Source organism: Balaenoptera acutorostrata, chromosome 14 (assembly GCF_949987535.1).
Source record: "Balaenoptera acutorostrata chromosome 14, mBalAcu1.1, whole genome shotgun sequence".
In the NCBI taxonomy this organism is placed as follows: Eukaryota; Metazoa; Chordata; class Mammalia; order Artiodactyla; family Balaenopteridae; genus Balaenoptera; species Balaenoptera acutorostrata.
Genome location: NC_080077.1, coordinates 5,358,227 through 5,371,107, shown reverse-complemented (window position 1 = coordinate 5,371,107; position 12,881 = coordinate 5,358,227). Strand labels below are relative to the sequence as shown.

The 12,881-nt window shown below is 53.9% G+C and overlaps 1 long non-coding RNA gene across 1 annotated transcript; it reads right to left on the bottom strand.

Moving 5' to 3' along the window:
• Positions 1 to 8,573: 8,573 nt before the first annotated feature.
• LOC130704752 (uncharacterized) lies at positions 8,574 to 10,737 on the bottom strand. The gene is made up of 2 exons (XR_009005220.1): positions 10,538 to 10,737; positions 8,574 to 9,327 (listed from the first exon to the last, which is right to left on the bottom strand). It is a non-coding gene; the product is annotated as an uncharacterized LOC130704752 (long non-coding RNA).
• Between the last annotated feature and the right edge of the window lie 2,144 nt (positions 10,738 to 12,881).

The window sequence follows — 12,881 nt, the reverse complement described above, 5'->3', positions numbered from 1 at the left end:
ATGGCAGCGCCCCCATTAAGAGAAGGAGAAGAGGGTGTGTGCTCTGTGCCCGCTGAGCGACAGTGGCCCTGGGGAGGCTGGGGCTAGTTCCTGTCAAGGGTGGGAGGTCTGTAGATGCCAGACCCTCGCTCCTCAACATCTCCTTCCTCTCTTCCTAACCTGTGACCACAGGAGGGCCCCGGGCTCGGGCCTCCGTCTCCTCCAGCCCCAGGGCTTCGGCTGCCATCTGTACACCCCGATTCTCCAATTTAGTCTCTACTTCCCTAAATTCCCTTGGAGCATTCCCCTCGGATGTCTAGAGGCTTCTGAAACCAAACGTGTGAAAGCAACCCCGGATTCCCTGCCCTCTCCAGTCTGCCTCTTCCCGGCCCCGCTGCGTGCTCCAGCTCAGCTGGCAGGACCTCACTTCACCCCTTCCTCAGCTCGAACCCCAGAGTCGTTCCTGACTGCTCAACCCCACGTCCCAGCCCTTACAAATCCTGTCTGCGAGAGAGCCCCCGAGTCTGACCACGGCCTGACCCCTCCTCCCGCCCCAGTCCACGCTGCCCTCATGCCCGGCTGACCCCTCCCCAGGGGACATGCTGCCTGGAGCCAGCGCCCTTCAGGCACAAATGCCGTCAGACCACTGAGCTGCTCCCAACCCTACGACTTCCTGCCTCCCCTGCTGAGGGCAATTTAGTGCCAAATCCCACTGTGGCCGTGTGCTGCGAGCACCTCATGGCCTCTGGCTCCCCTGACTTGTCTCCTCCACTCCCTCCCTTCCTCCCCACGTTCCAGAACCCCTACATCAACCCTACTGACCTCAACCATGGCTCACAAATGGCCAAGAACATTCTGGCCCCAGAGCTTGGCAGGCACGTCCCCTCAGCCTGACATGCCTTCCCAAGTACCCACTTCCCAGGTACTAAACACCTTCCTGACTCCATCCCGGTCCCTGCCAACACTGCTTCCTCAGAAAGCCCAGCTCAACCCTGTCTCATGCTCTCTAGCCCCTACTTTTCTTTACTTGCCTCCAAACACTCCGAGTATCTGACACCATGGTACATGTCTGCTTGCCTGCCTGTGCAACGTGGTCTCCGTGAGAAGAGGGCGTTTGCTCTGTCACCCCCGTGTCCCCCGTGCCGGGGGCCTGCCTGGTGCAGGGGCAGCACCCAGTGACTGCTGGTGGGATCAGTGAGCGAGTGGCCTTCTAAAGCCGGCCGCTCCACGGTCCTGCCAGCCCATCGGAGACATGGGCCTCCCCCCACCCCCCCGCTCCGCCCCCCGGCAGACAGGACACCAAACTCCTCAGGTGTCAGCCACGCTGCACCTGAGGAAGAAGAATCTTAGCAATCCAGTGTAAGACCCACTGCAGACGCTCAGACTCTGGAAGATGCAAGAAGACTCTGCTGTCGTGGGGAGAGGCATTCATTCTTCTGTTTAAACCAAGTCAGAGGAAGGTATTTTAAATATCCTCCAAAGCTCCCAGAAACACAGGGCCCATCCGGCTGTTCGAAGACAGACAAGTGGCCTCAGTGTGGGCTGTGGCGTCAGCACCGCTCGGGCTCCGCGGCGGCCTCGTCGAGGGCTCCCCGGCTCCTCCTCCCTCGCCTCCCACTGGGCCCCCCCAGGAGAGCCATGCGGGTCGCTGCCAAACGCCCCAGTCACACGGATGTTCCCTCCAGGGGGCACTGAGCACAGACAGACCCAGACGTCTGTCTAAATCTATGTCCGCCACGAGGCTAAATAGAAGCAGCCCAGGTGTCCCGAGCCCGCTGACCCCAGAGTCACCCACCACAGCCTAGCACGGCGGGTCTCAAAGCGGGGTCCCCGGCCCAGCTTCAGCGGCATCACCTGGAGGCTGGAGAGGAATTCACATCCTCAGGCCCCTGCGCAGACCTGCTGAACCGAAACTCCCAGCTTGTGTGGCGCCCAGCTTGTGTGTTTGAACAAGTCCTGCAGGGGACCCGAAGTTTGGGAACCAGTGTTCCAAACCGAGGTTTCTGCTGGAACTTTAATTCCCGCCCTTCCGAAGGCTAAGCTGAAAGTCTGGTCCATGAACGGGGTTTCCATGGCCCTGCTTTCAAGCCCGGCCACTCTTGCTATTTTACACGGAGCAATAGGAACTCTTCAAGGAAATTAACTTAATGTAACCTTTAAGAGTAACAGGAAAGCTTCGACTTCCCTAGTCAGGAAGATAACTAAATTGTCCTCAGTCTAGAGAATGAATAATAGGTGTACCTTAGAAAAATATGGCTTAAATCAATCAGTAATAAGCCAATAGCAAAAACCTATCATTTTGCTTCAAGTATCATCAGGCAAAAAAATAAAAAATAAAAGCTTACAAGTCTCACTGTTCAAAAAAGCATTTCCAAATATTCAATGTAGTGTCATCTTTATACTTGAAACTTTAAAAAATGGAGTCATTTATACTAATACAGAAACGGAGCCTTCTAATGAACTGCTCAAAATTCAAAGAATTAGGATCAGCTGTTATAAAACAGCACACGTATAATTTTCCTTACCAGACGCCCTTACTGAAGTAAGATATCTGAATTAACATTTTCTCCATTGCCCCAGGTTTAAGTCTCTGTGGGCTGGTGACAGCCACCTACAACCAAAACTATGTCCACATACAGTATGGCCCACGTGTGTCACTTGATTCAATTAACTGCACACTAGGAGCATTCTAGAACCAGAGCTTTAAATGGCCTTTTTGTCTCCTCCCTCATCCATCTGGGCAGTGAACTTTACATTAAAATGCAGCAAGAAAAATGTCCCTTAAAGAACTTTATTGACAGAAAGGTAAATTTTTAATAACTCTTCAGTAGGCTCCATTCAAGACGGGGAAACATGTCATGTGAGTAGGATTTTTACAGTCCTCATAGGAATTCTCCATATTAAAAGAATGTTTTCAGTTTAGAAAGAACCCGACTGCAAAACATTCCTGAACGGTGACAATCTCTGCCTTAAATGTATTATATTTGGTGGATCTTTGTTTGCTGAGCGGGGAGTAAACCACATCCTGCTGAAGCGATTTTCCCCTTCATTCAGAGCACAACAAAAATGACCCAAACACTGAAATTGATCAAGAGGTTTTATTGGGAGGGCACAGAGTCTTGTGGGCTGGCTGGAATAGCTAATAACGTCACCACCAAGCAAAGGCCACATAGCTGACAAATACCACAGCGTCTCACAAGAGGTCAGAGTCCCAGCTGAATAAAACCTTTCTCTGGAAAATCTATCAGAATCTACAAAGCGGTTACAAGGCAGAGAGGGCCTCCATCTCAGCAGCGAGAGGGGCCCCCGTAAGGCTCTCCCTACCTCGAGGGGGTGTCGTGGGCCTGTGAAAACAGGGGAATTACACGCCCCGCTCTCACGAAAGATCAAATATTGCACTTTTTCCAAAAAGGAGGTAAAATCTGAATCCCAACAAGCAGGACAGGATCTCAGGGGTTCTGCGATACCTCTAGGCTATGGTTAAAAGAGGAAGGTGTCATGTGTGGATGTACAATCATTCTAGACTGGCTTGAAAGGAAAGAGCTCTAATTCCAACCTAACAGGTAAAACTAAGTCCAGGGAGCGGGTGTGGGGTGGGAGAGGGTGAGACATGGTGAGTTTGGATTCGATTGGGATTCAGGTCAAGGCCAAGGTTTAATTTGCAGGTCCACCACCTCCCTCTAGATGGTGTTGACCTTCCAATACAATCTTCTGAGCCTCAGTTTCCCCACTTGAAAGACTGCTTCAGAGGGCGCTAGGAGGATTAAATGAGGTATCTTGTGACAGTCCCTTAAAACTGTGCCTGAGACTTAATCTTTCAATAGAAGACTTCCAGAACATATGAGGATAAATATCATATAAATATAGAACAAGTAATATGAGTACAAATCTATGCACTGAAATCCCAGACACACTCATCTCAGAATAAGTGTCCTCTCAGAGCATGACGATCAGCCGCGTGTTCCTGGGACATCGTGTCGTTTTCGACGTTTTTCGGGAATCACATCCCTGACCACAGAGGACGCCACTCAGGGAGAAGCCAGTTTGCTTCTGGCTGAAAAGACGGAGGCGTAAAACTCATTTCCCCCCATGTTTCACACCTGTGAAGTGATTTTTGGTGTTACTACAGGATTCCAGGAAGCATTTATCTACAGCCACAGTGAACGTGGACTCTAGGGCACTAAAGCATTTCCTCAGCATCTTATTAGTGAAAATGCCAGCTCTGCTCGGCTCACCCCGCAAAGACGCGTGGCCTCCTTTTCCGCACGCACACGCACGCCTCCCCACCCTCCCCGCTGCCACGTCACGTCGGTGTCTCCACGTCCTGAAGTCACACGCTTCTCCAGGGAACTTCCAGCCCCTCTGGTCTTCGAGACCCGATGGACAGTCAGTGGGCGGCCCAGCGCTTTGCAATTTCCCGAGGACCACAGACGTCAGGCAGGGCCGGGGGTGGCTGGACTTCATCACAGAGGAGATTGACTCTGTGTGTTTGGAGCTCCGTGTGAGAGCTGTAATCTTCCTTCAGAGCCACACGCTTGATGCTCCTGCCTTACTCAAGCGTTCCGGGAGCGTCGTCTGTCCTTGGATGAAGGCGCGGGGAGGTTCCTTCACTTTCCTCCCGCCAGACGCAGGACGGGGGCCCACAGCCCAGCCTGACGTCCCCGCCCCCTCCTCCGGAAGGGAGAGTTCCAGGTGTGGAGGACTCCCCCGCACACACACACACACACACCTGGCCCCTTCGCGGGGAGGGGCACTGGCGGCCGGGCTTCCACGTGGCCACGGCCATGACGGCTCTCCATCCCTCCCGGCTCCCTGCGCCTCGGCACCCTCCCGTGTCCGCTGTGGCTGGGTTTGTGCCCCTGCTGCTCCCGGCGCCTCGCCCGGTACAGGGGGAAGGGGGAGGAGCCATGGGGAAGGGGGAGGCGCCATGGGTGACGTCAGATGTGGGGCGGGGCAAGGCGACTGGAGGACCAGGCGAGGCGGGGTCACCGAGCGGCGCACGGCCTGCAGAGGTTGCAGCTAAGCCACGGCCAGCCTGTCCTGGGTGCTGCCTCTTCTCACAGGTGAGAGAACACATTCGGAGAAGTTAGTTGGTCCAAGTCACACAGCCGCTAACTGCGAAGCCCAGAGGGGGGCCCCAGGCTGTGTGGCCCCAGCGGCCGGTTCCTTCCCCAAACACGCCATCTGAGCACAGCTGAGGGGAGCGTGTGGGGAGGCCAGGCCTGCTCTGCACAGCTGGCACCAGAGAACAAGATCCGGCCCTCCAGCCGAAGGTTTGGGTCAACACCCACGGTCCCTGTATGTTTACACCTGACTCAGAGCTGACTCTGCCTCAGGAGCTAGGAACTTCCTTCCTCTTTGGAACCTTTGAGAATAGCCAAGATTTGGAAGCAACCTAAGTGTCCATGGATCAATGAATGGATAAAGAAGATGTGGTTTATACACACAATGGAATATTACTCAGCTATCAAAAAGAATGAAACCTTATCATTTGTGGCAACGTGGATGGACCTTGAGGGTATTACACTAAGTGAAAAAAAAAATCAGACAGAGAAAAACAAATACCACATGATTTCACGTATATGTGGAATCTAAAAAAGAAAACAAACAAACAAAACAAAACAGAAAGACTCGTAGATACAGAGTACAACCAGGTGGTCGCCAGAGGGAGGAGGTGAGGGGACAGACAAAATAGGTGACGGCGATTTAGATGTACAAACTTCCAGCTATAAAATAAATGTCACCCAGATGTAAAGTACGGCATAGGGAATAGAGTCAATAATATTGTAACAACTTGGTATGGTGATGGATGGTAAGTGGTCTTATTGTGGTGATCATTTCACAATGTATAAGAATATCAAATCACTATGTCGTATGCCTGAAGCTAATATACTGTTGTGTGCTAATTACAACGCAATTAAAGTGAAAAAAAGGAAGGGTCAGTGACTATAAGGGCCGGTCCAGAGGGGGTTCCCACACTGGGCCGGATGTTGGTCCACAGAAACCCCCAAGTCCCTGGCAACCCTAGCATTCTATGAGTCCATACAATACAATCACATCCTTCGAGAAGCTGGGAAAACTGTAAAGAGCGGTTTATCCGAAGGTCAAAGCACAGAGGTGGAAGGACGTCTCCACGGCCCCGATACTGGCATTTTGCATCAGGTCCTAGCACCTTCCCCCCCTGTTCCCAGATGCCAGTCTCTCCAGGACCCCCTGTGGGGCTCAGGCCAGGACCCACCCCTCACTGGTTCAGAAACTTCCCTCTGTTCCCATCTCTGTGTCCTTCCCCTTCCAGGTGGCACACGGGCCTGCTCTGAGCCCGGATCCAGGAGGCCAGAGTTTCAGATTGGTCTCCGCCACGACAGCCGAGAACTCTCGGCCACGAAACTGAAGCCCCCTGCGCCCCAGTTTCCTCTTCTGTAAAGTGAGGTCATAGGGCTTGATATTGACCTTAAAGTTCCTTCCAAATGCCAGACTCTGGGATTCTAACCCCTGATAACGGGCTAGTGAATAACGTGCCACAAGCATCTCGCCACGGCCCAGTGCACCCCATCTGGGCCACTCTATAAGGGTTGGGGGGGAGCTTGTCCCCCAGTGATGCCGCGGTCCCTGCCCCCCTCCCTCCAGCTCTGCTCGGGGAGGAAATGGGACTCGGCCCAAGGTTGTGTGCCGGGGCCTGGGAACGCACCGCCGCACAGCGCGCCGAGGCCGACGCATCCCTGCCAGCCCCCGGCCTCTCGGCCCCGGCAGCGCTGCCAAGGCTGCTTTCACTGCAGCTGAAAGGGGCCAGGGCTCCGACACTTTCTCACAGTGTCTCTCTGCTGGAGGGGAGCTTGCCATGGCAGGAGCGCAAAGGGGCTTTGTCTCCGCCGGAGCGCCGCTTTCTTATCCCTCAGCCTTCCTCCTCGCCCCTCTAATCCTTTTTGGCCCGAGGCGGGCATACCCCAGGGCAGTACCCATCCTCAGCCATCTCTCGGCGTGGCCCCCCGCCAGGCCTGTCCACCCAGTGGCCTTCCATCCTCCTCGTTGTGGTCCCTGGATTTTCCGACCTATTTTTCTCTCATAAATTTTAGAAGATTGGAACTCCTGCTTTTGGGGGGCAGTTTCTAGCTCAGGTGAGTTGGGATGACAGCACCTTGTTCTAAGGGACAAGGAGAACAGCCTGATCCCATCACGGGAAGGGGGAGCATATTTTTATAATGTGGATCCCCACCATTTAAGACAAGGCTTTGTTGCAGGAGAAATCTCTGGATTATAAATTCTTATTTTCATGGTATCCGTCCATTCATTGATCATTTGCTTTTCACCAGATGTGTTTTAAACCTGAACTTAGAGGTAAAGTGGAGTCTCCAGAGGATGGAGGGTCTTTGGTCTCCCTTTTCTCACGACCCTCAAGGAGCTTCTCTCTGGAGGCAAGAGCAGACAGCTCAGGGCTGCAGCAACTGTCAGTTCCTTCCCCTCCCTTCCCCCGACCCCTTTCCCATCCCAGCTTCTTTTTCTCTTTTTTTCCCTCCTTTTTCTTCCCTGTGGCCTAGTCTAAGGTCTTCCAGTGACATTCCTGGGTGGCTCAGTAAACTCCTCCCACAATGAGTCACTGTAAATGAAGGGGCAGTGGCAGCACCTGCAGAAGGATGAGAATGAGATTGGTTTGCGTCTCCATCACCAGCTGGGCAGGGAGGACACGGGCCCTGCTATGCTGGACCAGGGCACGAGCTCCTGGTGGTTCCCCGGGGGCTCTGAGCAGTTCTCTGGCTCCAAGGAAGCTCTGCCGAGGAAGGTAACAAATGGTGCTCTCCACTTAAAGAACAAGATTCTATCTGAAACTCAAAGAAAGCTCTTTGGCGCCATGATCCTCCGATGGGCGAAAATCCAAGCCTAGAGGCTGCATGTCATCTCCTTCCTCTTCTCAGCTGCGATCTCTGTACTTTCATTCCCTTCGTCAACACACCCCATAAGGTGAACTCTTTAGGGCAAAGGGGTCTTCTCTGTCCTTTTCTCATCTCCAACCCTGCCTCCCCGGATGTGTCAGAAGCCTCTTCAAGAACACCATACACACAGCGCTGGTCAGCCAGCCAACCTCCAATACCTGCTAATGACAGACTCACCAGAGACCCAGAGAATGGGAGTTAGGAGTAATTAGCTAAAAGCACATGACTTTGCTTCTTCTCAAAGATCACTTCCTATCCACCTTTCTTTGATAATCTCCACTGAAGGATGAGCAAGAAATTCAATTCAGGCAGTGAATGCCTGTTTGAATAAGTGTAACAAGTTATAGTGCTTATTAAGGAAGAGAAATAAACATTAATGTTTAAAAGAGTTACAGTCAAAAAAGAATACATACGAATGAATGGCCAATAAGCACACACGAAAGAAGTTCTCATTATCATAAATCATTGAGGAAACACAAATTAGATCCACATCGAGATACCGCTACATAGCCACCAGAATGGCAAAAAATAAAGAGGCAGCTGATGATGCCAGAGTGCCCTTCCACTACTGAGATGGGGGTAGATGCTACAACCACTTGAACTATGACCCATTGATTTCACTCCTGGATATTTACCCAAGAGAAATGAAAACACATGTGCACACAATTACCTGTACATGAATGTTCATGGAGCTTTATTTATAATAACAGAGAACTGGAAACATCCACAGGAGAATGAATGAACACACTGCAGCATGTGCAACACAGCACTGCTCAGGAGGAGGGAGGGGAGGGCTGACACCTGCACCGCTGTGGATGAAGCCAACGCCGTGCTGACCAGAACACGCTGTCAATTCCATGTACACGAAGGTCTAGAACAGGCAAAATAATCTACAGTGGGAAAAGCTGAAACAGTGGTTACCTGTGCCTGGGCCAGGATTAACTGGGAAGGGGCACACGGGAACTTTATGGGCGATGGGAATGCTCTATATCTTGACAGAGGTTTGGGTTACACAAGTGTACGAGATTTGTCAAAAGATGAGCAAATACACACATAAAATCTGTGTTTCATTGTAAATTGCTTCTCTTTAAAAAACAAAAATAAAAACACTGTAAAATGCTGGAGAAAAAGGGCTAAGGTCCTTCCTGGAAACGGTCTCGGGGGGGAGACGGGGATCCAGCCAGGCCCCACCCCACCACGGTGTGGGGTGCGGACCATCACGAGGTCCAGGTCTGGTGGGGAAGCACACCCCCATCACCCCACGTTAGTGGGCTCAGTGTCGGAATCCAAGGGCAGGACTTCTTAGAACTGGAAGTCTTGAGACTGGTGAGGTTCCCCAAAGGGCAGCGATGAGGGTGACTCAGCGGGCCCTGCCACACTTCCTCTCCCAGTGCCAGCTGCCACCAGAAAGGGAGGGCTCCTGTCTCAACGATAAGAAACTTTCAAGTTACAAAAACCTCACTGTTGTAAGGAGCACTCAAGGTCATAAGGTGTCACCTCCCACCCAAGGCAGGAACCCCCAGGCACCATCCCCATGCCTGGCAAGGCCTGACCTGGGTCGACCAGACGTTCTGAGTCTTCTGATGGGAGGCACTTAGAAGTGCCTGTAATGCTTTCCATCCAAACATGCTTGGCTTGAGTCCATCAGTGGTCTAATAGCCCCAGTTTATAAGCAACAGGAGACAGAGGAACGAGCTAAGCAATGTCACAAGGAAGCAACCGAACAAATCCAGGAGGCGAGGTATTATGCAGCATAATTGGCCCCAAATAAGTTGACGTCATAAAAAAGGGACAGTTATGGATTAAAGAGACTTAAGGAACATAACAACCAGTGAAAACAAGCTGCAATGGATTGGTAATTGGTTTGAACAAAATTACTGTTCACAGTTTGAACACAGACTAGGTATTAGATGAGAAGAAATTCAGTGAACTAGAAAGGAAGAGATCATTGACTAAAGATATAGAACACTATATTCATTTTGTCTAACTTTAAGATTTTTTTTTCAGATGGATATGCTCTAAGATATTCACAGCAGTGATCTCTGAGTGGTTGAAATGTGGCGGTTTTCCTTCTTTCTTTTTATCTCTATTTTCTAAATTTCCACAATGCGTATGTACCACATCGGTTGTAGGTTGAATTGTGTTCCCCCCAAAATTCATAAGCTGAAGTCCTGGCCTTCGGTATCTCAGAACGTGACCTTACTGGGAAATAGGGTAGCTGCCGATGTAATCAGTTAAGTTAGGATGAGGTTATGCTGGAGCAGGAATCACAGGTGTCCTCATAAAAGTGGGAAACTTGGACGCAGAGACACACACACACAGGGAGAATGCAATGTGAAGATGCAGGCAGAAATCGGAGTTGTGCTCCCACAAGCCAAGGGAGGCCATAGATCGCCAGCGAACCACGGAAGACGGAGGAGCGGCCTCAGCAGGAACCAGCCCTGCCCACACCTGGATCTCAGCCTGCTGGCCCCCAGCCCCCGGAGAAAGTAAATTGTGTTAAGCCCCGGTTTGTGGCATGTGCTTTGGTGCTGCAGCCAGTGGTGCAACCTCTGAAATAAGAAGAAATTGCTGAAAATCAAAGTTAAAATAGAAAACCCAGGGCCCGCGGGGGGGTCGCCGGCCCTCACCGTGTCTGGAGCTTCTGTTTCGAGGGCAACAGGTTCCATTTTATACATGATGAGAACATTCTTCCTTGCATTGAGCTGAAAGCTGCCTGCCGGGCTCTGCCGCCCATGGAGCTCATGAGTCAGTCTCCCCGCGCGTGAGTCACTTCTGCTCCCCAGGGCAGCGCAGAGGAGGAGGCTGCGCTCACAGGGGCCTCCCGAGGCCGCCCAGCTCTGCGCCCTCCCCGCCCGCCCGCCGCCCGCGCTCCCGCGCCCCCGGGCCCGGCGCCGCCCCAAGGGCACCGGGAAGGGATGCTGAGCCAGCGCGGTCCCGTGCCCTCAAAGAGCCGCCCGCCTGGTGAGCGCGGAGTCTATTATTATAATGAACTGCCTCATGCCCCCGTCACGTGGCCCTGAGGCCCGGCCAGAAACCTGAGCCGACGGCCCAGCCGCTCGAAATAACTCCCAGGAATAACCGTCCTGCGCTGCTCCCCGCGCGCCCCGCGGAAGCCCAGGCCGCCCGCTTCCTCCCCGGGCTCCCCAGGAATAAGGCTATCATGTCTCACACACTGAAATACAATAAACTGGAACAATCGGAGGAAGTGTGGAGCTTTCTCCACATTCGGAGCGAAAGGGGACCCTGCTTATCAAAGTGACAAGATTGATTCAGTTGCTACAGACTTCCAAAGACTTCCTTTCCCAAAAGAAAGGCCGGGAGGAAGGTCATGTCCTTCGGCCACCTCCACCGAGCCAGGAGCGCCATCTGCTTCACGTCCGGCAGGTCCGTCAGCTCGTCCATCCGGGCCCTGGAGACTGCGACACAGCACCCGAGGGGGCGGGCAGAGGGAGGCGCAGGTCCCCTAACGCCAGCACGTCCCTGTCATCTACCCCCCAGGAAAGGGCAGGGTAGGAAGGGCCGGGGAGGGAGGAAAGGAAGGGGGAGGGGAGGAGAAGAGGGGGAGGGGAGGAGGAGGGGGAGGGGAGGAGAAGAGGGGGAGGGGAGGAGAAGGGGGGAGGGGAGGAGAAAAGAGGGGGAGGGGAGGAGGAGAAGAGTGGGGGAGGGGAGGAGAAGAAGAGAGGGGGAGGGGAGGAGAAGAGGGGCAGGGGTGAAGGGGGAGGGGAGGAGAAGAGGGGGGAGGGGTGAAGGGGGAGGGGAGGAGAAGAGGGGGGAGGGGCAAGGGCTCGCACCAGCGCCGGGAGCACCACCTCTGCAGGGACCGGCCCTCCAGCCCACGCCCCACACTTTCCGATGGCTCCCCTCCCCACCCTCCCGGCCCGCAGCGGCCAGAGAGGCCTCCCACAGCCTTGCTTCCGTCATGTCCTTTCCCTCCTCGAAAGCCTTCCCTTTCGCTCCCCTGCCCGGAGTGTAGAGCACATCCTGAGCTGGGTGGCGAGGCTCTTGGTCCCCTGGACCAAGCAGGCCCCACGTCCTGTCCGGGTCCTTGTCCGGGCTGCCCCCGCGTGGAGCGCCCTGTCCTGTCCTTCCCCAGGTGGCCGGGCAGAGCCTCCCAGCGACCCCGCTGAGCCCAGGCTGAGCCCCCCAGACCCTGCGCCCCTCCCCTTGGCTGCGGCTACAGCTCGCGTCCCAGGCGCTTCCGACGGCGCCCTGGTGAGCAAAGGGCGCGCCCCAGCGGGCTGGGCCGGAGGGGGCCGCAGCCCAAGCAGAACCACGGATTGTGACAACATTAGAGCAGGCGTCCCTTCATCCTGCGACAGGGCGACAGGGCCCCGCTGGAGACTTACCGGGGGCCCCAGACAGCCGGGCGCCGCCGGGATGAAAGCCGGGCTCTGCCCGCACCAGTCTGAGCAAAGGCATATGAGCCGGGGGTCTCTCTCGTCTCCACGGGCTCTGAAAAGAGGGGACCCGTCTGAGTTTGACGCCACCATCTGCAGAGGTGGCTACTCCAGGGACAGAGGGACGTACGGAAACCGGAGGCCAGTTTACTGGTTTCGCCTGGAAGTGGCTTACGACAGCACCTCCGGCTGCTGTTTGCAGAGCACAGGGCCTCAGAGTCCAGTTTTTGAACAAAGAAATATATCAGAGGGACGAGGGCCTTTGTCAGGAGCTCTGCGAACCCACGCTTGAGAGTCCTGCTCTGGGGGAACTCCCTGAGTCTCCTGATCCAAAAAGCCAAGAACCAGACCGCAGACAGGGAAGATTAACTGCAGGAAGGCACCGACTGCGTACGTTTATGTCCTTGGGAGACTTAAGGGACAATCAACGCTAAATTTAGACACAGCTTCGGAATCCTTCTCAACACTACCCATCAACCAGGCTTGTAAGTTGAAACCGATTTGCCCTACACGCTTAGTGAGGAGGGCCCTATGGTGTCCACCTCCCAGTGACGCAGTGCCCGAGCCAGCGGCC